The 26,426-nt window shown below is 38.8% G+C and overlaps 1 protein-coding gene and 1 pseudogene across 18 annotated transcripts in view; both read right to left on the reverse strand.

Moving 5' to 3' along the window:
• ROBO2 (roundabout guidance receptor 2) overlaps window positions 1-26,426 on the reverse strand; it is a 1,699,370-nt gene that overhangs the window by 1,078,517 nt on the left and 594,427 nt on the right. The gene's annotated exons all lie outside the window — the stretch shown is intronic.
• Window positions 22,399-23,524, reverse strand: LOC131757019 (serine/arginine-rich splicing factor 6 pseudogene; annotated as a pseudogene).

Raw genomic sequence — 26,426 nt, forward strand, 5'->3', positions numbered from 1 at the left:
GATTCACTGTCTTTACAGGTTAAGGCTGAGAGGAACGCCGTGGGGTGGGGATGTGGAGCGGAAAACCAGCACAGAACAAGGTCCAGCCTATTTCTGTAGAAGAAATAAGTGCTGATCACCAGTATACACTTCCTAAATCACTGGACCCTACAAGAAATTCCAAAGCAGTGGACCTGGCACTGGCCTAGCATACAAGCAAAAGATTTATTTTATTTTTTTAGTATAGAAATAAGCTGAGAATACATTGAAAAGATAAAATGAGGTTAGAGAAAAAGAGATCGAAATGTAGGAGAGGGAAAGAATAGTTTCAGTTAGGTCCTTGAGAAGATGGATGGAGATGGGGTTCGGCACTCAGGTGGGCAACTTAGCTTTAGGAAAGACAGTCAAAGCAGCTGCTGGAGGTAAACACTGAGTTTAAAGGACAGAACTGGAGTTGAGAAACTTCACGTCTTCTAGACTTCAGCTGCTCAAGCAGGAGGTGGCACAATTATCCCTGAGATGATACTAGTGTACAATAAATGAAGTGACTCAGGGAGGCTGGAGAGGATTTGGGACAAAGCTGTGGAAATGAGCAAGGCAGGAAAATAATGACAAGCCAAATGAAAACCAAAACCATGCTGAAATAGTGAGAACCCCTGGTTTCCAAATCTAACTGTGCCAATCCCGTAACACGTTCCCAACTACTCACATCCAGGTCTGAAATCACCATCTCCAGTAGGGAGGCTATGGCCCCCTACACACTCCACGGTGCCAGTGGGATCCAGCAGAATCCTGGGTTCCCTGGACTTACTCCTCTGTTTGCTCTCTGAAGGCTGAAGCTCTCCTAAGCCGGACCCTGCTTTGTCTTTATAAAACTGACCTCAGGCTTCCCTGGTGGCGCAGTGGTTGGGGGTCCGCCTGCCGATGCAGGGGAGACGGGTTCGTGCCCCGGTCCGGGAGGATCCCACGTGCCGCGGAGCGGCTGGGCCCGTGAGCCATGGCCGCTGAGCCTGCGCGTCCGGAGCCTGTGCTTCGCAACGGGAGAGGCCACAACAGTGAGAGGCCCGCGTGCCGCAAACAAAACAAAAAACAAAACAAAACAAAACTGACCTCCTTCATAAGGCCTCCCTGGCACAGAATAGGACATCACACAAGTGGGTGAAATAACTGAATAAATAAATGAAACACTCACCTCTTCAACAAATTCAAGAATTTAGTGTGTTGTAGAGACGTGGGAGCATTAATACTGACAATAATTATGTTCAGCCAGGGAATTAGAAGATTTGAAAATGTTTATCAGTGTAGTCAGAGAAAGATAAAGCATAGCTGTGTCATACATTCTCACCTATGTCTGACAAAGATCTTGAATGGAAGCGAATTTCAACAGTATTAGATTTTGAGCTCTTTGAGACAGGATGTCTTACTTATCTAGCCTAACACATAATTAGTAGTTATTCAGTAATTATTTGTTGAAGGACTGAATCCCACGACTTAAATTAACCCAAGCTCCAGGAATAGAATTGACATGTAATATATAATATTAAAATTAAGCTAAATAGAAAGTTGAATAAAATATTAAAAATAATGACATTTCTTATTTTTCTATTCATTATGGCCGATTCCACATTCCTTCTTTGTATTTTAAAATTCAAAGAAAATAAGGAAAATGACCAGGAAGGGATAGTGTTCACTTCCTGGGCTTGGTTTGAGTCCCTCACCACCACCCCCCCCCCCCGACTTAATGTTTAACTTTTTCTTGAAAGAAAGTTTCATGTACGAAGGATATAGCTTGAGAATTAAAATTAGTTCAGTCTTCGGGTGGTAACTTCATGGGGTTTTTCATTTTTCCATGTTGCTTATCCGTACACCCTAGTATTTCTGAAATGGAAGTCGTCTGACAGTAAGAAGTAGTTTAAGCTTTGTAAGTGAACAAAGAGCTGGAATAAGGTAAGTAGATTCAGTTAAACCACCACTGCTGGATTCATAAAAATAAAATGACTCCCTTTTACCTATTGCATTAAGTTCAAACTCTCCTACTTCAGTTCAGTTCCACCCTGTTTCTTACACAGTCACAAGGCACGACTTTGTTCCAGTTCCCACGTGAAGCTCTCATTACCCCCTGTAGTCGCCATATCCAGAAGCCATTTCTCTTGGTCTTCTCTGATTCAGACACTTGCCCTCTTGTAAGGGCACTGAGTTCCCATTTGAGTCCCACCTCTTCCAAGAAACCTTTTTTTGGGGGGGGTTCCTTATGTATACTTCACTCTGTTACAGAATGTCATTTTAGGTGAGTAAGTACCATTAGAGTTTATGCTGCATTCTCAGAGTGTCATTTAAAGGGGAAATATCTGTGTTAAAAATCTTGGCTGAAATGCAAGGTTAGCTGCACCCCAGCAGGGTCCAAAACCTGGGTACAGATCTCCTCAGGTATATTCAATTTTTTATGATGCCTTTTCATTACAGTTGGGCATTTGCTTGAATGCTTAAAACCAAATGCTCCTCTTTTCTCACCGAGACACAGAGTTCTCTTATCCTCTTCTGGATCGTTGGCCTGATAACTGAAACTCTGTCTGGAAATTTTTGTTGGTTAAATTTTTTTTTTTTTTTTTTTTTTTTTTTTTTTTTTTTTTGCGGTATGCGGGCCTCTCACTGCTGTGGCCTCTCCCGTTGCGGAGCACAGGCTCCGGACGCGCAGGCTCAGCGGCCATGGCTCACGGGCTTAGTTGCTCCGCGGCATGTGGGATCTTCCCGGACCAGGGCACGAACCCGTGACCCCTGCATCGGCAGGCGGATTCTCAACCACTGCGCCACCAGGGAAGCCCTAGTTGGTTAAATTTTAATGCTATAAGCTTTCTGACATATGAAAGTAGAAAAGCCTTAATAAAGAAGGATGAGGATAGGCAAATCCAGTCACTGTCTGACCTACCTAGTCTGTCTTTATATTTAGATTTTTTCATAGACTATTTCTAGTTGAATTCCTTTACCTCACATTCTTTGAACAAGGAACAAAACCAGATAATTCTAGGTTATTTTAAAGGTTTGCATATCTACACTTTTATACTTACTACTTGGATAGGATGAGTAATACAAGTCAAATATTTTCGTCTCAGGGAAAAAAATGCTGTGGAAATGCTACTTGATTTATTTATTTATTTAGCCTGCAGTTTGGTGACCTCCTACCTATGAATGAAACAAAATGCAGTATTTTTTATCAACAGCACCCTAGCATCCTACTATATCTAGTGTGGATATTAAAACGTAAAAGTCTGGTTTTCATATCAAGGAGCTCATACTTCCGTGGGTGGCACAGGTTTTACACAGGTCCTGCTTCAGAAGATCAAATCACAGCAACGATTTAAGAACAGTATTGGTATGTGATGATAATAGATGCCTGATTTAAAGTTATAGTGAATGAAAGTCTTAAATGAGTGGCACAGGTGATTCATGTTGTTAATTTTAAAAAAATAAAAAAATAAGTATGGATCAAAATTTTAAAAACAGCTTTTTTTGTGCAAGTTATAATCTTACTGGGCACTAGAGGAATTGCTTCCATGTAAAAGAGAAGGGAGAGAAATAAAGAAGTGTTGGGAATTGTTCTTCTATGAGCTTGTACACAAGTAAGCCAGAATCTTTTCCTTTTCTACATCTACAGACTCACCCACATGTGTATGAATATAGGCTGTGTGTGTGTGTGATTTCTCCTCTTAGCCCTTTGGTTTAGTTTTGCTTATGTCTGGATGATATACTTCTGTATTTTAGTCTATTAAGTATGAAGTAAAATATTCACATGATGTGCATCTCTCTTGAGGGAGTTGTGAGTACATTTTACTCCTGTACTTACAGACCTGTTGCACATCCTCAAAAGAAAGGTACTTCACAAGAACAAAGAATAATTAATTTTAGCCCATTTTAAAAGACTCGTTTTACTCTAAATACCACAGGTATTTTGAGCTGGGAAGTTATCTTCAAAGAAGTAAGAGAGAGGAATACAGAACATCCTCTTGAATTCCCATTGCTGGCATGCACTGCATCTAATCCTCACATCCCAACAAGTTGGCATTTCTCTACACCCATATCTAAATTTTGTGACATCTGCACGGGCTAAACAGATTTATGCCTTAAAAATTATTTTATTTAAAGGCATGCCTAAATTTAAAAGCATGGAAATTCGTTATTTAATACTCTTTCCTCTGATGAAAACCTCTTTTAGTAGATTTTATATATTTCTTTAAAATATTATCTAATATAAAACAAGATGAAAGTGACTGGATATCTTCTGGATGAATAGGGTGGATGGATTATTTTCTTTCAGCTCATATCTAAAATTTTCAATAGCTTCTTTTTTTCTCAACTGTATGTTGCATTTTTAAAATTACTTCAACTCTGTCTTTATTCTAAGCATCTAATATAAACAATGACCCTGCAATTCTCAAAGCTTATAATGATGTTCATGGGGATGGAATAATTTTTATTGGCATTATTCTTCCTCAGAATTCTCAATGTAGAAGTTTTTTTCCTTTTAGTTTTAGAGCACAGAGGCCTCTTTGCTCATAATATGCATCTTTTTAGTGAAAGGGATATGTCACTTCTTCACAAGTCAATCATGTCACAAAAATTAGGTTGAGTCACTAGAATAGTTGCCTAATTGAGGAGAGGAAAATCACCTGTCACACTGACAGAATATATAAAGTGTTAAGGTCATGATGGCACATTTTACTTATAAGACAAATTGTTTATCAGTGGTAGAAAGTTAACAAGTTACTAAGAAAACATTAATGATAAATTTTGCTATTTTCCTCATATCAGGGTACAGTTTAAGGTACAGAAAATTAAAACCACATTTAAGACAAATTGCTGGTTTCCCACTCTTAGAAGATGATGGTCAACTTGCTTGAGCAACTGTTATGGACTGAGTATTTGTGTCCGCCCCCGCCCCCCGAAATTCTATGTTGAATTCTAAACACCAATGTGATGGTATTTGTGGGCAGGGCCTTTGGGGTGATTAACTGCTGAGAGTGGAGTCTTCAGGAATGAGATCAGGGCCCTTGTGAGAAGAGGACCCTTGTCATCATGTGAGGACACCAGGAGAAGTCAGCCTCCTGCAACCCAGAAAAGGACTCTCACCAGAACCCAACCATGCTGGTACCATGATCTCAGACTTCTAGCCTCCAGAAACATTGGCAAACAAATCTCTGTTGTTGGTAGGCCATCCAGTGTATATATAGTGTTGAATATTTTGTTACAGCAGCCCGAGCTGATTAAGACAGCAGCCTCCAAACACAAGCTAGCGCAGTAAATGACTCAGTGGTTTTCAGGCTGCTGGGGAGACTTATCATGACTAAACTGGGTCACAGCATTGTGCTTTGAAATCATTTGTTTTCAATTAATTCGGAAATCAGATAATGACTCTTTTCGCTCAAACAGGAGATTATGAATTCAGCATTCAGCGATGAGGCAAAGAAACTGGTTGCTGAAAAGAAGAAGAGAACAGAATAGAAGGCCTACTGCAGAGAAAGAAGGTAGTGGAACAGGACAGCAAATGCAGACAGAGCCGTGTCTGGTTTAAGTGAGGTCAGGAGAGGTGGTGTGTTAGAAGGAAACAGTATTCTTTATCTTCTAAGAGCTTGGTTTCCAGTGTTAGAGCTAAATGAGTTTATCTACTGCTTGGATCCTTACTAGATATATGAGCTTGGGCAAAGTACTTATCTTCTTTGACCCTCAGCTTGTTCATCTGTAAAATGGGTATTATGATAAACCTGTCTTGGTAGTTGGGAGAATTAAACATGATAATGGAGGTAAAATGCTCTCCGTAGTCCAATGTGTAATATGCTTTCAGTGAATGGTAACTTTAATGTTTATTATTAAAATAAAACTTAAGCGTGTGAAGATACAAAAGTTAAGAAAACAGTGGTTTAGTTTTCAACAAATAGCACTAAAAACCCTGACGCATTCTGCAATAACTTCATCGAACCACTGCTGTATTACGCAGTTGAGAGGATATGCACATGCTTAGGATACCAAAAAAGAAACAGCACAAACAAAACCAGACAAAAAACAAAGAGGAGAAGATCAGAAAGGCTATAGAGCAGCTGTTTTACCTTTTTCATGATACAAACTTTATGTGATATCTTAAAGTCATATTATAAATTAGCCTATTGATAACTATACTGGGAAAATACAATATTTTTAAGTGTTATATCTTCTAAAGAATTTGGCTTCCAATAGGATAAGAATAGCAGAATACACCAAAAGGTATCCACTGAATCTCAAAGGAGAGAAATTCAAAGCAAAGTCTCTTATCCATAGTGAGAGAAAGTAAAGCATGCTGTTATCAGAAGCTCACTCTAAAATATCCATGGTATGCTGTATATGCATTTGATTCAAAATATAATATAGTTCTCATTTTAGAGTAAACTTCCATTCATTTTCCATAGACCCTTTTATCATTTTTATAATGTCTCAAGTTTAAGAACCCCCTTGATATATACCTAATTCTTTTTGCCCAAGGCAGGGTAAAAAGCAAACAAAAATGACTTATTTTGTATTCATTAGAATTCCTAAGTTTCATTACTTTATTTGCTACAAAGAACCAAATTCTATTGGGAGGTAAAACTTCCTACTTCAATAATTATTTTTTTATTTTAGCATAAATGGAATTATAAGTGTCTATAATGAAGAAAAAATAGAGAGTAGATGTGAAGAGTAAAAGCAAAGGGAATGGTCTCTTTATGTGGGAAGGGCAGTGCCCCTAAAGGGAAATAAAGGTAAGAAGGAAGATTGAAGGCACTTTACAATAATACCATAGACCAGCCCTACTACTATCTTTATTCACGCAGAAGGACAATATTTTTGGAATAGTATCTGCTGTATATTTGTATCTTAACAATTAGCATTTTCCCAAGCTCTCTACCCTTTGAAGCTTGTGCATCTACTTCATTGGAGGCAGGGTGGATAGAGCCTGGAAAAAAAGTGAAAGTGAACTTCGATCATTTAAATAGGGCTTTGCATGTACCCAAACTAAGGATTGCTTTCCTGTGCAAGAGCCAAGTCCTTTTGAAGAGAAGAGGTTTTCAGATTTCTGAACTCTATGGAGGTTGACTATAGAGCAACTTATGATGGGAGAGGAGGAAGTCAAGCCATGACATAGGGAAGTCAAGTGAGTTAGATATGAGGGTGCAGCATTTTTAGGAAGAAAAAGGGCCCTGGAATGGTGTTTCTAGTTAACTGTGGCTCAGAGGTGGCATGGGCAAAATCTAGATGACAGGTAGTCATCAGAAGAGTCTATTATCTCTATATTCAACATATTCCGTATCTGAACCCTTTCTACCACCTTCAATTTTACTACCTGGTCTAAGCTTCCCTGGGTTACTGTAATTTTTCCTGACTCTTACCTCCTGCTAGCCCTGCCATCCCCCCAATATACACCCCATGCAGAACATCACCCACAGGGCTTCTGTTAAAAGTTAAGTCATATCAGGTCACCCTCTGCTCAAAACTCTCCAGTGATACCCCGTTTATCTCAGAGTGAAAGCTGAAGTCCTGTGTTTACCAACATATTTCCTCTGACTTGAACAATGCCTGGAATTTAGTAGGAAGTCACTAGATATCTGTCAGGTGAGTTAAAAATTAATAAATAAATTCCGATCTCATTGGAAGTAAACACTAAGGTCCTTCTGATTGGCTACGAAGCTTTAAAGTTCTGCTCCCCACATCCCCACTTTGTCTGTACCCCTCTCTTTTTCCTTCTTTCTGGCTGGATAGAGTATCCCCTAAACTTAGCAGGCACACTTGCCTTAGGACTGGAAGTCTGGCCATTCCTTCTGTCTGAAATGCTCTACCACAAGTTAGAACATCTGTGTGGCTCCCTCACTATCTGTCTTTGTTAAAGCCTTTGTGAATCTTTCCCTGACTGTCTTATTTAAAATTATAACACCCACACATCTCTCTTTTCTGCTTTATTTTCTATACAGTGTTTGTCATTATGTAATATGCTATATATTTTACCTTTTAATAAATTACCCCCACCTTTCAACTATAAATGTCAGGATAGTGTGTTTTTTCATCTCATTTATTCGTTCCTTTTCTCCCAATGCCTAGCACACCGGTATCTGGCATAGAGTAGGCACTCAAAATGCATGTACCGATCTAATGAGTGAATAAATTAATAATATGAAGAAGGCATGGTTTGGGTCACCAAAGAGCAGAGGATGGAAAATAATCAGGTAGGAACTCTGCAAGATAAAATAGAAATAAAAATACTCAGATATTACTCTGAATATTGCTACTAATGGGCTATATTACCTTAAAATACTCTTTGTACTCCACTTTACCAATGTCAGTGTCTCATCTACAAAGGAAAGTTGAGTAAGATGTTCTACATGATCTTTTGCACCTCTGATATTTAAAAAATTTTCATGATAGATTCTATAATCCATTTTTGTCTATTTTCAGGAAATAGGTACTTATAATTATTTAAGTCTCTATGTATCCATATTAATCTGGCTTTTGTCAGGATTACATCAATGTAGCAATTTGGAAGTTTTTTTTCCCCAAATAGAAACAATTACAAAAAAAAATTATAATTTTTGCTGTTAATCTTTCCAAAGCAATGACATGAAAGAGAAAAATACAACTTCACACACACATACAACTGAAATTTATTGGGAAAAAAATATAAAGCTATCTATCTCCTCTTCCAGGCACTTTCTCCCAGGTGGTCTAAGGACATACATCATCATGGCTTCTAAACTTTAATTTACAAGCAACAAATATGGTAGTGTTATAAGTTTCTGACCATTGCAAAATCACTGATTGTAAGGTCTGTCTCCTCAGAAACTAATCAAAAGGTGACACATTCTGTTAACTTCCTATTATACATTCATAACATCATCTTTCAATTCAATGTCATAAAGAATTTATGTAGGACATTAATCATGCAAGACCACTAAATTGTTCTCATTTCAGTGATAATTGTTTACTCCTTTAAATGGTTTGTGTTGAGTTTCAACAATTCAATTGAATAAAATATACCTTCCACTCACATAAAATATATCCTTCTGTCTGTGCTGGGAGAGAAAATTAATCTATAGAGAGTAAAAAACAAACTGAATGTATAATATGATTGGTAGAAAAACTAAAATTTTATAGAGCTCTTTCTTTTTAATGATATACCAATGGCATCGAGGATAATGCTATGGCCTCCAACAAAAGGAATCCTGAAAAACAAAATGAAACAAAACAACCACCAAACCATGTATAACCAGCAAACATGTAAAACCAAACACTCTTCAATAGCTACATGACATGGTTGTCTCTGAAATCAACTAAAATGTCTCGTAGATGAAACGCAGTACACCTTGTTGGTCAAGAAGCTAAATGTAATCAAAGTGGTGTCAATCATTTGCTAGGAACAAAAGAAACGGAAATCTAATGGTAGATTATTCAGAAATGTCTGGTGAAATGGGCATGAGAAATAGAAGTCTTACAATCTGACCTTTTTTTTTTTTTTTTTTGCGGTACGCGGGCCTCTCACTGTTGTGGCCTCTCCCGTTGCGGAGCACAGGCTCCGGACGCGCAGGCTCAGCGGCCATGGCTCACGGACCCAGCCGCTCCGCGGCATGTGGGATCTTCCCGGACTGGGGCACGAACCCGCGTCCCCTGCATCGGCAGGCGGACTGTCAACCACTGCGCCACCAGGGAAGCACACGATCTGACTTCTAACCCTAGGTCCACTAATGCTTCTGTAACCTTAAGATTGACACCTGAACTCCTGTCTCCATTTTCTCATGTGTAAAACGAGAGGGCTAGACCTGATCATCTTGTAGGTTTGTCCTAACAACAATATTTTATGGGTCTATAAGGAAACTCAGCTAATCAAAACTTTGCTTAAACAGAAAACAAAAAGCAATGATTTGTCATCTGTGTTTAGATTTCCCCACTGCCTACTGCATAGAATAAGAATAGGATCAATCCGAGACAGCCCTTTCAGCCCAAGGGTGCCATAACTAATGGCACTGTCTATTCCTGCTTTCTAAATGGAACCCTACTATATACGTTTTTTTTTCCCTGTGGTAAAGTGTCTACTTTATAAGCATAATAAATAGCAACTGCCCTTTAATGGCAACTTTAGCCGTGACCATTATGGCACAATTTAAGTGCTTAAAAGCACTAATGGGAGTGGTACAGTGTTAATTATACTAAGGATATGAAGGCTGTACACAAGAATTCCTGCAAAATTAAGTAAAGCCCTAGCTAATTCTAATTACAGTCTGTCTGAAAGAGATAAGAGAAATTAAGCACCCCCCCTTTTTTTTAAAGTGCCTTTTTAATATAACAGCACTATTTGCCCACATAGGTTGAGAAAACATTGTAAGTGACTCAGAAAAGTGGGATTCTGAAATAATTTTTTTTCAGTTTGAAAGAGAAAGGAAAAAAGATGAATTACTTACATAGAAAATGCATTTTTACTTGAAACAATGCTTACTTTCTCGTGTTTTAAGCCTAATACAAACCATTTTTACAGAGCTCATTCATTAAATTGTCAGACACAAATTTATAGCATGGGAATTTTTAAAACGTATTTTATGAAATATTTAGAAGATATATATTTGAAAATGAAACCATGAAGACTTTCCTCTTCCTTATCATCGATGGAAAAATTAAAATTTTTAACAACAGCCATTTCAAGTATATTTATTCTCCCTCTCCCCCTGGCAAATATCTATCTCTTACTCTCTCTTCTTTGTCTTTCACTCATTTATTGAATGCCTTCTATGTGTTAGTACTAGGCATACAAAACTGGGTAAGATAAGCCTGCTGCCCTTAAATGGTTTATAGTCTAGCAGAGAAAACCAGAAAACAAAACAATTCAGGTTTAAACCTTGGTATCTATTATTGGATAGACGTTTTTCTCTTTGTCTTCTAGCCTTGTTTATTCTTCAAATTCTCTTGCTTTCCTCATTATAAATTGATTTACATAGATCCCTAACTGAATTGAACTGGAGTAGTAGAAATGAAGTGGGGTTTTTTTTTGTTTTGTTTTGTTTGCGGTACGCGGGCCTCTCACTGCTGTCTCTCCCGTTGCGGAGCACAGGCTCCGGACGCTCAGGCTCAGTGGCCGTGGCTCATGGGCCCAGCCGCTGCGCGGCATGTGGGATCTTCCCAGACCGGGGCACGAACCCGTGTGCCCTGTTTCGGGGGCAGATTCTCAACCACTGCGCCACCAGGGAAGCCCTACTAATTTGTTAGAAATAAGAAGTTCATAGGTTTTCCAGAAAACCTCTGTGGGAAAGCCTGGCTCATTTCAGAGTGCTACCATTTTAAAACTGAGGCAAATGACATCTCAAAAATAATGAAAACAATTGGGTGACAGCCTACAGTTTTCAATACACACGTAATTTTAACAGATCATAAACCAAGTAAACTAGCATGAGAATAAGAAAAATCCACTCATTTTAAATAAATGACGGTCCTAACCGATCGAAATCATTTAATTCCATGGAAAAGTGTCCCATATTCTCTAAATTATAGGCATTGCAGGTTAACCCAAATAGTTATGGCAAGTATCTAGCTACTTAAAAATTGTCATCCTTACCTAGAATCATTTATTATCTGTAACAGACTTTCTAATTTGTCCATATATCTAGTTTTAAGTGACCAGTAGGGCATATGTCAAATACCTGTCTTGGAAGCTTATTTGTCATTTCAGCAAAACCACTTTTACAGCATTAGGATAGCTTCCATGACATTTAATCGGTGTTCCATTTGAAAAATATTGTATGGCTACTCCTAAGTGTATGTTTCCAAATACTGGACAACTTGCACAGTCTGCTTTTCTAATATACGTAGATCCTCACTCTCTCCTGATGCCAAGTCAAACTAAACAAAGAACTTATACAGAAATTCAAAGGTTCTATTGTCATTCCTTATGATCATTTTCTGAAATTTCTTTTTTTGTTTATTTTTGAGAAATTAAAATCTATTAGTAAGACTTGGACATCATTTTTCATTCTCTTCAGATTATTCTTGGGTTTTTCTCGACCATGTGAAGGTACACACACACATACACACACAGCAAATTCACTAACAATTTTCTCCCCATTTTCACTCACAGGCATGGAGTCATTTTTCAGATTGTTCCTTCCTGGTAGACAACTCTACTTCTGATTATATTTCTTTTGCTATTTGCCTGTTTTTTCCCCCATACTAAATGTCATCTCTGTATTCCTCCATCTTACATTTTCAGCCTCTTTACTGATAACTATAGCATATTCTATTTAGCATTGCCAGTATTTCTCACTAAGGTTATTTAACCTTCTATTAGATGGTTACTCTAAAGGAGCATTATTCCCTTCAATAGAAAAAAAAATAGATTTAAAAATAAACAACTTAGGGACTTTCCTGGTGGCGTAGTAGTTAAGAATCCACCTGCCAATGCAGGGGACACGGGTTTGAGCCCTGGTCCAGGAAGATGCCACATGCCATGGAGCAACTAAGCCCGTGCCCCACAAATACTGAATCTGTGCTCTAGAGCCCTTGAGCCACAACTACGGAGCCCGTGTGCCACAACTAGTGAAGCCCGCATGCCTGGAGCCCGTGCTCCGCAACAAGAGAAGCCACCGCAACGAGAAGCCCATGCACCACAACGAACGGTAGCCCCCGCTCACGGCAACTAGAGAAAGCCCGTGCACAGCAACGAAGACCCAACGCAGCCAAAAAAAAAAAAAAAAACTTATTGAAAGCATCAAGGATAGAAAGAAAGATGAGATGATGAGAGAATGTGGAAGCCACACAGGAATGGACAGTGTGCTGGAGAGTTGGAAAACCACACTGATGGAGGTCAGTATGATGACGGCAATGCTAGATCACAGAAACTTGAGATGTGGCCCTGGAGATAGCAGGTGGCGGATACCAACTCTCTATGTGACCATGGGCTAGCCACAGGATTTCTCTAGCACTGTTTCTTCATGTCTAAAACAAAGAGTTCAGGGGCTTCCCTGGTGGCGCAGTGGTTGAGAGTCCGCCTGCCGATGCAGGGGACACGGGTTCGTGGCCAGGTCCGGGAAGATCCCACATGCCGCGGAGCAGCTGGGCTCGTGAGCCATGGCCACTGGGCCTGCGCGTCCGGAGCCTGTGCTCCATAACGGGAGAGGCCACAACAGTGAGAGGCCCGCATACCACAAAAAAAAAAAAAAAAAAAAAAAAAACCAAAGAGGCAGAAAACTTAAGGAGTGTTTAATTTTCAGAAGATCAGAAAAAAGAGATAAAATTGAAGATAAAATGGGAAAGTGATTTAAAATCCTAGATTTTATTCTATAAGCAATTGACAAAAATCACATATAGAAATAAAGTTATTGATCATTTAGTCTCCTCCTTCACACACACACACACACACACACACACACACACCCATCCACACAGGCATACACACAAACCAGGATGCAGTTATGGTAGAATTAGTGTATTCTTATTTCCCAGAGTTCTGTGGGGGCTAGAAAAGTGTAGGGTGCTTAGACTTGGTCCTCTATAAAATAAAGGGAGACCAGAATACTCCACTGATAATACTAGCTGTTGTCTAGATACAGAAATAAATAAAGATCATAGGTAGATAGATAGGTAGGTATAGATGGATAGATAGATAATTACATAAGAAAAAGTAAGATGGAACCAAAAAAATCTAGGATTTGGCCTCTTAGGTTTACTTCTGTCTTCTGGAGAGGAAAGTAATATGGGCTCTGTCCTCTAGTCTTTATTAGGAATTATTCAATTTAGTTTGTATCAGGATAAAAATAGGAAACAGATTAATGGCAAGAGAAATACATCACTTGGGAATCACTTCTTGAAATTCACTAGTTCAACTTATGCTAATACGTAATACAGTGAACGTAGCATAAATGTATGAATTGCCCCAGCTAAATGGAGATAGGGCATTTACTAGAATCTTAGTTCAATATGCCATGAACATAAGTTATTTGTCTAAATATATAATTTCTTTTGGGTTGTTGCTATTAGAGTGGCTTTTTGCTTGTTATTCCTGAACTTGAAAATGCCACATAAAATCTATATACTTTTAGAACTCTTTTATAAACAAAAAAGAACTTAGCTGATTAGATTTTTTAGCTTGAAATTTCACTTTTCAAATTAATTTAATTTTTACAATTATACCTTTGATTCTCCTTTCTGGTTAGATCTATTTTATTACATAAGAAAGACACAGAGCGTGACAGACAGACACACATGGGACAACAGTTGGGTTAGGAAACAAGCAATGGTGTGAATAATGCCCCAAAGTGGATAATTTCAAGGAAAATTCCATTTGGCTCTTGAAGACACAAAATGAGCTGGAGAAAACAGATTTACTTCTATGATTGCTTTATGTTGTGTTTGGGCCAATACTGAAATGATTTTACATACCCTGGGCATATACCAACTGCTGGAGGTGAAGAGGGAGCTATAACATACTAGATACAGAGGAAAAATTTTATTTTACATATAATCCACAACATAAAATGCCATTCTTAGAGCTGTGTATGCATTGTGACAAAACAGGTTAATTTCTGCAGTTCAGATGAGTTAAAAAAAATCAAGTTGAATTTTTTTATGCAGAATCGATCACTTCAGTCAAAACCGCTAATTTCAAGGCCACAAGCAGATGCAGATAGAGTCAAAGTAACAGCAAATTATATTGCCAAGTGGCTTATAAACATTGATCATTTTTCCTAACTCTATAAATAAAAACTAAAAAATGAGTTTTACCATATTTGAAATAGCTCCATATAAAGTGATGCAAACATAGAAAGATGGGATATTTTTAAAGGTCAGTGTCAAAGGAGAAATGCAGACAAAGAAGGTAAGGAAAAAAGAAAATACATATATTAAGCTACCATCTCTCTAGTATTTATTATGTGCTGAGTATAGTGCTTATCTATAGACACCTTATTATATGTCTCAAAATGACGCCCAAATGTAGGTATTATTATTGCTATTTTCCCATCGAGAAAGTTGAGACTTGATGAATTTGAGAAACTTACCTTAAACAAGATACAGAATTGGTAAGTAAAAGCTTTCTAATTTGGACTCAGATATGTCTGCTTTGAAGACTTGCTTCCCCCATTCCTGTCTTTAAAAAAAGAAAAAGAAAAAGAAAGAAAAGGACAGAATGTAATTTTTTCTCTAGTATAGTGGGGACTCTCCTTATCAAAGACAGCAGTCCAGATCTGAAATGTTACATTCTGAACCCTGAAGCTAAAATTCAGAATGACTCTTAAAATTTAAAAGGGTTTATTTTTATTTTAAAAGGTGTGAGCTGCTAGCATCCTGTAATGCAGAATTTTCTTGGGATTGTTTGATTTATGTGCGTTTTAATTGAAAAAAGCAGAGGTTGAGGAGAATTAGAGTCTCCAAGGTCCCCTGTTAGAATAGACCTGGAGTAATATGTAGGTCATATTATCAGTCTGGATCTGGGTTTCCTCCAGAGTAAAATGAGAAATTGGACTCGATGACTTTTAAGATCCTTCCAGCTATAAAACTCAGTAAATACAAGTATCCTGATTCTTATCCAGTAATTCTTATACTACTCCAACCTATTTAAATTAACATAAATCCTTCTGATGTGCTGACGATCAATGATCCAGTTCATTGAGAATTGATCAGAACAAATATGTAATAGAGAAAGAGAAGCAACCATTTTACTCTATTGTCACCTGACATGGAGAGGGGCTAAAGATGTATTTATATTGTGATTAAAAAAGATAAAGGATCTCTATTTGAGTTGGTCCTTGGAGTCTGTTGTTAGATTTTTAGGCTGACTTACTTATTTGGGGGATATACGTTTCTTGATTCTCTCTCCTTCATTCGAATTGTACTGATCTTGTCAAGTACATCAGAACACTGGGAAAAGAGAAGGACTGATCCAGATCAAAGATACTAAGCTCTAAGCCAGAAACTTTAAGGGGGGAGGAGGACAGTCTTAAATGGAAACACATACTTTACAATTTGCTTCCTTTTCCCTCTCTGTTTCTGTTTCTGTCTTATAGCACTTCTGACAAGGGTATAAAGTCCATGTTTGTCACTTTGGCAGTTTCTAATACCATAAGATGCAAATTCCCTGGTACATAAAAGTGAGAAAGGTAAAATCTAGGACATTTGGCATTTTTAGATGGGCTACAATGGTAATTGTTTCTTTTAAAATGTCAAGCTAGTCTATTGAACTTACCTCCTGACTGTAGTGTATTTATCCACCTTTAACCCTCCACTTAGCTTTGCTTTGTAGCAGCAGCCAAGGAATTTGGGAAATGGGTATCCTACATTTTAATTCATTCTTGAAACAATCAGACCATTCTTTATACCTGTGAAAATGTCTTTAATCTAGATCAGAAGTCAGCAAACTTTTCCCATAAGAGGCCAAACGGGAAATATTTTCTTCTTTATAGGCCGTAGCAACCCTGTAGCAACTACTTAAGTCTGCTGTTGTAGTGTGAAAGCAGCCATAACCAATATGTAAACAATGGGTGTGGCTGTGTTCCAACAAAACTTTATTTACCAAAAACAGACGACAGGTCAGATTTGGCAGTGGGTTGGTGTTTAATGACTCTGATCTAGATCCTTGTATTTCTGGCCATCCATTCACTTCATATCTTCAAATCATTGAACCATCGTTATATGTTGAACATAAACAGATATGCAATAAGGTTTTGGAAACCTATTACTTCTGTCTCTTGATTTACAGTGAAATCCTACTCAGCCTTCTGAGTCCAGATCATATTTCACTTCCTCTGGGGAATTTTTCCAATACCTTCCCCTACCCACTCTATTTACATGGCATTTACTTCTTCTTTGTATAGCTATTGCTTCTTAAAAATATTTCACATTGTGTCACATGATGAGATTATATCTCTTTCTTCTTCACCAAATTATAGATTTTCGAGAGAAGGATAAACCAGGGGTACCGGTCCTCGGTCCTCGGGCTGTTAGGACCCGGGCCACACAGCAGGAGGTGAGCGGCAGGCGAGCCAGCGAAGCTTCATCTGCCGCCCCCCATCGCTCGCATTACCGCCTGAACCATCCCCCCCCGCCCCCGCCCCCATCCATGGAAACACTGTCTTCCACGAAACCGGCCCCTGGTGCCCAAAAGGTTGGGGACCGCTGGGATAAACGATAATTCAGCTTTGATCACTGTGGCCAAGAACTGACTTTAGCTTGTAATTAAGTATTCAGTTAGTGCTTGTTCAGCTGTGTGCATTAGGGCGTTTCAGTTTGTTTTTGTTTTCTACTTTATAAGAGAATTTGATCTTTTTGAATTCAAAGAAAACATAATGACATAGTATGTGCTTATTTATTAAAAATAACATTCAGATAAGATGTGAACTGATACCACAGCCATAGAACATATTTTTTTTAACAAAAAGGAAATTTGAATATGTCAATCCATCATATGATCATGGATAAATGACCTTAGTTCCCAGCTCGCCTTGCAGACAGGTGCTGCCATGTGACTAATTTCTGGCCAATAATATATGTATGAAAAATGTTGTGTGGAACTTCTGGGGTGACTTCTTAATCTTTAAGGTTCTCACAACTCGGCCTGACTTAGTTGTGAGAAGCGCCTCTCCTGATTTCCTATCTTTCACTATCTTTCTTTCTTTTTGGAATATAGAGATCATGAGTTCCAAGTAGGTATTTTGGAGCAGAAGTATCAAAAGTACCTGGGTGGGGCTTCCCTGGTGGCACAGTGCTTGAGAGTCCGCCTGCCGATGCAGCGGACACAGGTTCGTGCCCCGGTCCGGGAGGATCCCACGTGCCGCGGAGCGGCTGGGCCCGTGAGCCATGGCCGCTGAGCCTGCGCGTCCGGAGCCTGCGCTCCGCAACGGGAGAGGCCACAACAGTGAGAGGCCTGCGTACCGCAAAAAAAAAAAAAAAAGAAAAAAAAGAAAAAGTACCTGGGTGACATGCTGGTGCTTCTATACCTCTTATGGATTGTCTTCCTCCAAGATTCTTTTATGTACAACTGTTATTTTTGGTCTCTGTTACAGAAGCCTGTCTGATAACATCTAACTAATATAGTGCTATATATTCCATTTAACAGTAAGTGATTTCAACATATTCTAAACCTCATGCCAATGTTTCTTTGCCAAATATAGAAACAAAAGAGGACCTCTCCCCCTCATGACTGATAAAGAACATAAAGATTTAAAAAGAGAGACCCTCTCCTTGAAATGATAAAGAAGATAAACTTCAGGACTTTCCAAAATGACAGTCAGTGACTTTTTATAAAATAGAATATTAAGGTTTATTTAAATCTAAATGAGATGTAAAATGTGAACAGAGTACTTTCACATCTCTCCCATAAAACTATTTCCCATTTCAGGCAAAAATTTAGGTATTTGCCATGGCAGGAGAGCAACATATGTGCAGAGATTGTATAAAACCATTTAGGTATAAGCTTGTTTGACTCCTGGTTCTTTATTTGGCAAGATATGTGACTGTTGGTGCTTTTGTGCCTCCAAGTCTTTTTCAGAAGGATGATCATGGATCATGATGAGGAGAAAAGGGTACCCACTTTAGAAAGTAGTGTCGATAAGTGATTTTTTAAAGTTAAATACATAATCTCACTAAAAAGGAGTCCTGTATTTTTCATCTCTATTTCTTTAACTGTGTCAAACACTCACTGTCCCTTTAGAGCAATATTCCCTTTTAAAGCAAGAAGAGAAAACCTAAACTTGACTTGGAGATTAAGCAATACGCCAGCTGCCTAATTACCTGCAGGCACTTGCAGACCATTCCAGAATATCATTCTGTCTGGAAAGGTCTCCTCCTAACAACATTTACATTTCTTATGAACACCGTGCTTAGGTCACAATACCTGTTAAATTACAGAAAACTGAGTCTCAGTTCCATCTCTAAAATAAAGGGAATGGAAAATATGATCTTTCAGGTCTTTTCTTGTTATAATTTTCTATGATTTTATGATTCTCTGGAGATTCGTTCACAAGGAATTGTTGGGAGAGAGGATTAAAGAAGAAACAATAGTGCAGAAGAGAATGCTGGTACATTTAAAGTGGAGGGAGAGCCACGTTCTCAGTCCACTGATACACTGAGAAAAAGCTTAGAATCCATCATATTACTTTATGCTTACCAGCTGTCCAATAATGGAAGGAAATCTGCAACTGAATATGAGAATGTGTTGTGGGTCACATTTTGAACTTCAAACTTACGAATGCAATTTTTGTGGACATTTCTTGAAGCTGTGGGAAGGACATAAAAGGGAAGATATTCACTCTCTGCACCTATGTAGCTTCATTCTTGGTATGAGCAATGATGGGTGTGAGCTTGGAGGTAGGATAGGGGGAAGGGCACTGGGGGCAGCAGCTGGTCGAGCTGCAAGAGAGCCTTCTGACAGCTCTCTGTTGCTGGTAGAGTCCCAGTTACATGTTCCCGCCACAAAGCATACATTTATCAGCCTAAGTCAAGAATGTAAATTACCACTTCTCACTTTTCATAAGTTGCACAGAATACAATTCTGATTCTTAGGTGTGTAATCTTGTAAAGTTTCAAACGTATTACAGGGAAAACTCTGAAAAAACCTACAACTGTTAGATGTCTATATCTAAATTTTCACCATAAGCAGCAGCTTTGTGTGTTTTTATCTCCCTCAGTGAACATTTTATTGAAGCACAAAGCAGGTTAACAAAGTGGGAGAAAGAAGATACCAAGAGAAAAGATGGTAACAACACAGGAGTGGAATGTTAAGTCACAGGAGCAGGAAGGACTTGAACTGGCCATAAAGGCACTATGGCATGTCAACACACTATCACGTAAAAGAAAGGGGCATCCAGTTATCATTCACTTCTATTTTGCTCTCCACCAGCTTAATACTCCATCTAGCCATAGATGAACATGTGGCAAGTTGTAGAGACTCAGATTCTACTTAAAAGTTAGCAAGGAACTAAACATTCCATTGGTCAAGTGGGCCAGTGTTATAAATTCAGTGGTTTAGCACATCCGATGATGTAAGTCCACAGGTGTGGGATAGGAACTAGAATTTTAATAAGTTGGCCTTTGCTGCTAAATTCTTAGGGGTGCAGACATTTACCTATACAATTACCCACGGGGGTGTGTGGGGGGGAGGGGCAGCTAACAATGCAAACAAACCTGCCTATTACCATGTGATGGAATATGGACACAAGAAAGCCCAGTTGAAGGATGCTGCATACTTTTAGAAAGCCTAGGGCTTCCCTGGTGGCGCAGTGGTTGAGAATCCGCCTGCCGATGCAGGAGACACGGGTTCGTGCCCTGGTCCGGGAGGATCCCACGTGCCGCGGAGCAACTGGGCCCGTGAGCCATGGCCGCTGAGCCTGTGCGTCCGGAGCCTGTGCTCCGCAACGGGAGAGGCCACAACAGTGAGAGGCCCGCATACCGCAAAAAAAAAAAAAAAAAAAAAAGAAAGCCTAATTTCACATTGTGGTATTCCCCTCCTTCATTTTAAAAGGCTGTGGTTTTAAAAGCTTTTGTTCTTTGCCTGAAAACAAGAGAACTTTGGTCAAAGCCAATTCTTAAAAGTAACTTGTCCTTAAACATAATTTGAAAGGCAGTGGAGGCTTGCTTCCTCATTTAAGAGTCCTAACTTTTCTTCTTTCAAACAGGCAAAACAATGAACTATAATTACAGATACCAGTTTCTTCTCTCAAAACCTCAAACAAACCATATTTCCTATGAACATCTAAAAAAATATATATCAAAAGCATTAAAGAAAATAAGGTCTTGGAAGAAGCATCAACCTTTTGGGGCACTATGTTCCTAAGATTAGGCTCTAAGATTTCATAACAGGAAGCCCAGAAATTATTAGAACAAGTCGTTTTACATGAGCAAACACTCTCAGTTACAGTATCGTTTTGGCATCCAGATCTTTGACTCAACCTTTTCCACGCAGTCTCACTTTTACTAGGCTTGCCTTCTGGATTATCTGAACCTACAAACCAACTCTAGATTATGATGCTTTCTAGGCACACCTGCAGCGCAATGAGTGGTACCCACCACACCCTAACACTACCCAGCCCTTAACACCTTATATAGAGGGACGGCTCCCAGGAAGATGTTAAAGCTGAGCCAAATAACTTACATCTTGATTTCAGACTAAGATTAATGAGTGCTTTTAACGAAATTACCTTATTTAAAGAATCTGGAGGAAGAGATATATATAAGGTAATTCATTTCTCAAACTGCAATCTCAACTAACTAGGCTTAACGGATGTATGGACTAATTGGTAACCCAGTAACTCCTACAAATTTGCAGTATTATAAAATTTAGTTCCCTTCATGATGAAGTACAAAAGTTTAGGGTTAACCCCGTTTAAATTTTTTCCAAGTCAACCACATAAAGTTTTACAAGGATGATCTAACCAATTATCACAGAACCCCACTAACTAAAGGGGACTGATTGTTAGGTGGAATTTGACTTTAATCAGTAACTGATTTATCATGTGATCTGTTTTAAGTGCCTGTTAAGGATCTTTCAGTAGAAAATGCAATATTTGCTTTTCCATTTTGAATAACACATCAAATTTCTGATCACAGAAAGGTTACTTCCATTTTTACATAACAAACATTAGAGACCACGGAACCTTATTCTAACAAAACACTACAACGACCACTTCCAGAAAGTGGGATTACCAGGCTAGCTAAGATCCCAAGTAATAGGAACTATTTTTTGAAGAGTTCAATCAATTTAAGTTTGAAAACGGTTTCATTATTTTAAAAATCTATTAATTTAGGCAAAATTGTATAACAGATCGACTATAAAATCTTTTATTTTTAACTTAACCTGTTTAAGGGGCCAATGTGACTTTGGCAAATTTGAATAACAGGACAAAATAATGTTATCCAAATTGAATAATTTATTGCTGGTCTGAGACTTGCCTTGTTTTACACTTAAGTAGAATTTACATTATTTCCACAGAGAGCAGATAATCAATATGAAAGGAATTTAAGAGTGACCTATTCAATAAGGCAGTCATCTTGGTAGCAAACTTTTATTAAAATCTTACATAACTCAAGTTTTATAAAAAGCCAACATAATTGGAAATTGGGTTCTCCCCTAAAGCCCTAAGTGTTCAAAGCTTGAAACGGTTAATTTAAAATTAAGCAAACAAATATAACAATGACAGAAACCCCTGCAGCAGATCCTGCTGAAATACTTAAAAAAAAAAAAATCTAAATGAGCTTAATCTTTACAAAAGTTATTTTAGCTCAAAAGCTATAAAATCAAAGTTATCTTAATTCTACAAATGGAGAGGATCTTTGACTTCATGCCATTTCTTTAGAACCTCATCTTTTTCATCAAATTTGGCTACAAATCCAATTTTTGTATGCCCCCTTTTTTCGGGAGATTCTTCTTGCAGAAGAGACCAAGTACAAACGTGGAAGAGTAACTGCCTAAGCAAGTAAGAAAGTGTTCCGTAATAGTGTGCAAAGAATGTAGAGTTCTGGGTTAATCTCTGGAACTCGATCTGGATCGTGACCTTGACTTTGAATGAGATCTAAAATGGGATCTTGAAGTTCTTTTTGGTGGAGGGGACACAGAACAGGCCTTTGAGGGTGGTGCAGGTAGGGGTGAATTGGAAGGAGACTGGCTCCTTGATCTACATTTTGACTTTAAATCCCCTTTCCCATTTTCTTTGGGGGCACGAGATGGAGAACGAGACCTGTTTCGAGATTTCTCATATTCTTCCTTCCATCTGCTCTGAGAGCGCAAATGGGAGCCTTGATCAGACTTAGGTTTAGATTTGCTTTTTGATCTAGATTTCCTGCCTTTTGAACGAGAACGTGATCGACCTTTGCTCCGAGACCTGGATCGGGAGCAACTTTTTGAGATACTTTGATATCTACTGCGGCTGCTCCTACGACTCCTACTTCGTGACCTTCTTCTAGTACATGACCTTGATCTGCTTCCAGAATAAGACCGCCTGTGGCTAGTTCGTGGTTTATCTTCCATTAGTCTAATACTTCTCCCATTGATTTCCGTACTGTCCAGCTTATCCAAAGCACGCTTCATGTCCGAGTAGGAGCGAAACTTACTGACGTCTTCATTTGTGCGTTCTTCGTGAGCATCCACATAGGTTACTTCACCTGCTCGTCTCATGAAATCCTTTAAATCTCGCCAACTGCTACGACTAGAAAGGTGTTCTACAATAAGCCTGAATCCTGCGTGTACAGGTGGTCCAGATTCGCCTCTACCAGAGGTTCTCTGACTGCCATATCCACCACTGCGGCTTCCGTAGCTGTAGCTGCCACGCTCGCCGCGCGGGCCCCGGGCGTGCTCCACGATCACGTGCTCCACGACCACGTGCTCCACGATCACGCGCCCACCGCAGAGCTCCCTGCTGTTCAGCCTGTATACTGCGTTGCCGGCGTCGCGGGAGTCTTTGAACTCCACAAAGATGTAAGCCCTTTTAAGGTCTATTTCGAGAAGGTGGCCATAGCCACTGAAAAAGCGCTGGATGTCCTTCTCCCGGAGGTTGTAGCTCAGGCGTCCTATGTGGACGCGCGGCATGTCCGTGGCGGGCGAGGGGCCCGAGGGCTGGCTGTGGAACGGCAGACCGCAGAGGCAGAAGCCCCGGGGCGGGGGCCGGGACGGCGAGAGCCCGGACATGCACTTCCCACCGCAGCGGTGGCTGGGTCTAGCCACACGATCAGCTTTGTGTTTTGGGGGTTTTTTTTTGCGGTACGCGGGACTCTCACTGCTGTGACCTCTCCCGCTGCGGAGCACAGGCTCCGGATGCGCAGGCCCATTGGCCATGGCTCACGGGCCCAGCCACTCCGAGGCATGTGGGATCTTCCCAGACCAAGGCACGAACTCGGGTCCCCTGCATCGGCAGGCGGACTCTCAACCACTGCGCCAACAGTGAAGCCCAGCTTTGTGTGTTTTTGACTCTTCACTTTCTTTATTGCCTTGTGGCTCTCAGCACCGCACACCGTCGGTCAATTTAAAACCTTTAAGTGCTTCTGAGAGTAAATTGGACATAAATGAGTAATCAAGAAACTGCACGTGTTCCTTTGGAGACATTTTAGTTTTTCTGCAAGTGACAGTTGGAACAAATTGTGTTCACTGCAAAAGAGAAGGGAATGAATGTTTGACAGAAAGGAGTTACCTGTTCACTTAACTTTTCGTAGAGTTCAACCATGTAAGGAAAAAACATTTCTTACTCACTGTATTCCTAACACATAACATAGTATCTGACACAGAATAGGTACGTAATAAATATTTTTAGCGGTTTTTAAGTAAAGGAGCAAAGAAAAGCTTAGGTTTTATGTGAAAAGATATACAAGAGAGATCAAAAACAATGTGTGCATATTTGGTTGGATAAGCTGAAAATCCCCAGTATCCAGCTTTGTTTTGAAAAGAAAAAAAAAAAAAAAAAAAAAGAAATAGTCCAGGTTTTGTTTGTTGATTGGAAACAAAGGTAATATATTTAGGAGTGAAATAATAAACACACCAATTTCTTAAAGTCAAAATAGCCCCAAGAATATGGAAACAAATCAAGTGGACTTCATCATTTTTTCCCTTTCATCTGAACACTTTGTTGAATTGCAGAGAAATAGAAAGTCATAGAGGGAGAAGGTCGGAAGGTTGAAGAAACAAAATTTTAAACTGAGTTAAAAGAAGAACTATAATTAGCCACAAATTAAGGAAAACTACTGACTTGAACACCCAAGATTATAAATAGTTGACATCAAAGGATGTAGGTCAACTAGTAAGAGTGTTTATTTTCAAACAGAAGGTCAGAGAGAGGGGAATAGCACAAGGGAAGAGCAATTTTGAAATAAGGTAGAACTGAACAACCATGAGAAGAGAGAGAAAAGGTTGAATTTAGGTGCTTTCATCTGTATCACTGTCTTAGGAAAAAAATGCAAAATAATAACACCACCTCTGACTTGTGTGTGTGTCTGAGACTGAGGGCTGATCTGTGCTGTCATTAGTCAGCTGTTGCTATGGAAAACCACAGAAAGGAGAAAAAAGGAAGGTTAATAGTGCGTCCCAGTATTCATCTATCTGCCCCCTGGGTTTTCTCAGTAATAAGCAAAAGCAAATTTTAAAATATTCCCTTCTTGAAGGAGAATACATTCCATATGTCAATCTGATGGTAAAGAAACTGAGTTGGAGGTAAGATTTCAAGGAAAATTGACACTCAGAAGAACTTTATGGAGGGTTACAGAAAAAGAAAAAAAGACTTAAAAGAATAAAATGATGTTCCAAAGGCATCAACAAAAATCATCTATGCTTTTTCAATAATAGAGATTAAAAGGCCAATGATAGCATCTCTTCAACATTGTATTTATTTAATATCTTAATTTCTAACATTGTACAAATAACATTTTCCAAATGAATATTTGTTGGGATAATGAACATCTTGACACACTAATGAAACGCAATTACTAGGCTTTTCTGCAGACCCAGCTGAAAGAAGAACGATTCTTAGCTGCTCTGTGAATTTTACCAGTTTATTCTCAGTCTGGGATTGCATCTTATGCAAAGCTGAAGGTTGAGGAGATGAGGAGAGGTTCAGGTGAGCCCAAGGCTACAGGGGAGAGTCTTAACTGTGATTGAGTGCCTGTAAAACTTGGCCCCAACCTGATCAAACTTCTAGACGTAACTCCCAGTTTATAGAAAATACAGGAAATAGAGAAACATGTTAGATGATACCATGAAGATGGAATGATCAAACTCTAGAGTTTGGGGAATAACAGGACAAAGGACACAAATTTGTCAACAAATAAATTGAAATTTAAAAAAAAAGAGAAAAGAAAACTAATAAACTAAAAGAGACTGTGACATACCAAAAAAATGCAATGAGAAAACCATGTTAGATACTAATTCAAATAAATCAATTCTAATAAAACATTTATGAGACATGTGGTGAAATTTGAACACTTAAGTATTTGATTACCTTAAGACATGATGGTTAATATTTTTAGGAATGTTAATGATATTATGTTTCAGGAAGTTTTTACATTCTGAAATTTTTAAGGATGGAATGATATGATGTCTGGGAATTGTTTCAACACTACCTGAGGTGGAGCTAAAGTGGGTAGGATTACAGATGAAATAAGGTTGGTGCAGTTCGATAGTTGTTTAAGCTGGGTAATGTGGACATGGAGTTTATTACACTAACTTCTGTCTCCATTTTTTTTTTTTTTTTACATTTTTCAAATTTAAAAAAATGAAAAGCTCAGTGAGAGCTATAAAGATGAAATTAAATAACAAAGAAATTCACTCCATGACATAAAATTATATTAAAATATTTGATCCATTTTAAATTTTTCTAGTTTTCCCATTTTAAGTTACACAAAATAACTTGACCATTTGTTACTTCATTTTAAGGAAGGCAAAGTTTGAGATTGGAAAACTGGAGAGTTGTGCAATCAGAGTTCAAAGATAATTTAAAATCATGGAG

The sequence above is a fragment of the Kogia breviceps genome, chromosome 5, assembly GCF_026419965.1.
Source record: "Kogia breviceps isolate mKogBre1 chromosome 5, mKogBre1 haplotype 1, whole genome shotgun sequence".
In the NCBI taxonomy this organism is placed as follows: Eukaryota; Metazoa; Chordata; class Mammalia; order Artiodactyla; family Physeteridae; genus Kogia; species Kogia breviceps.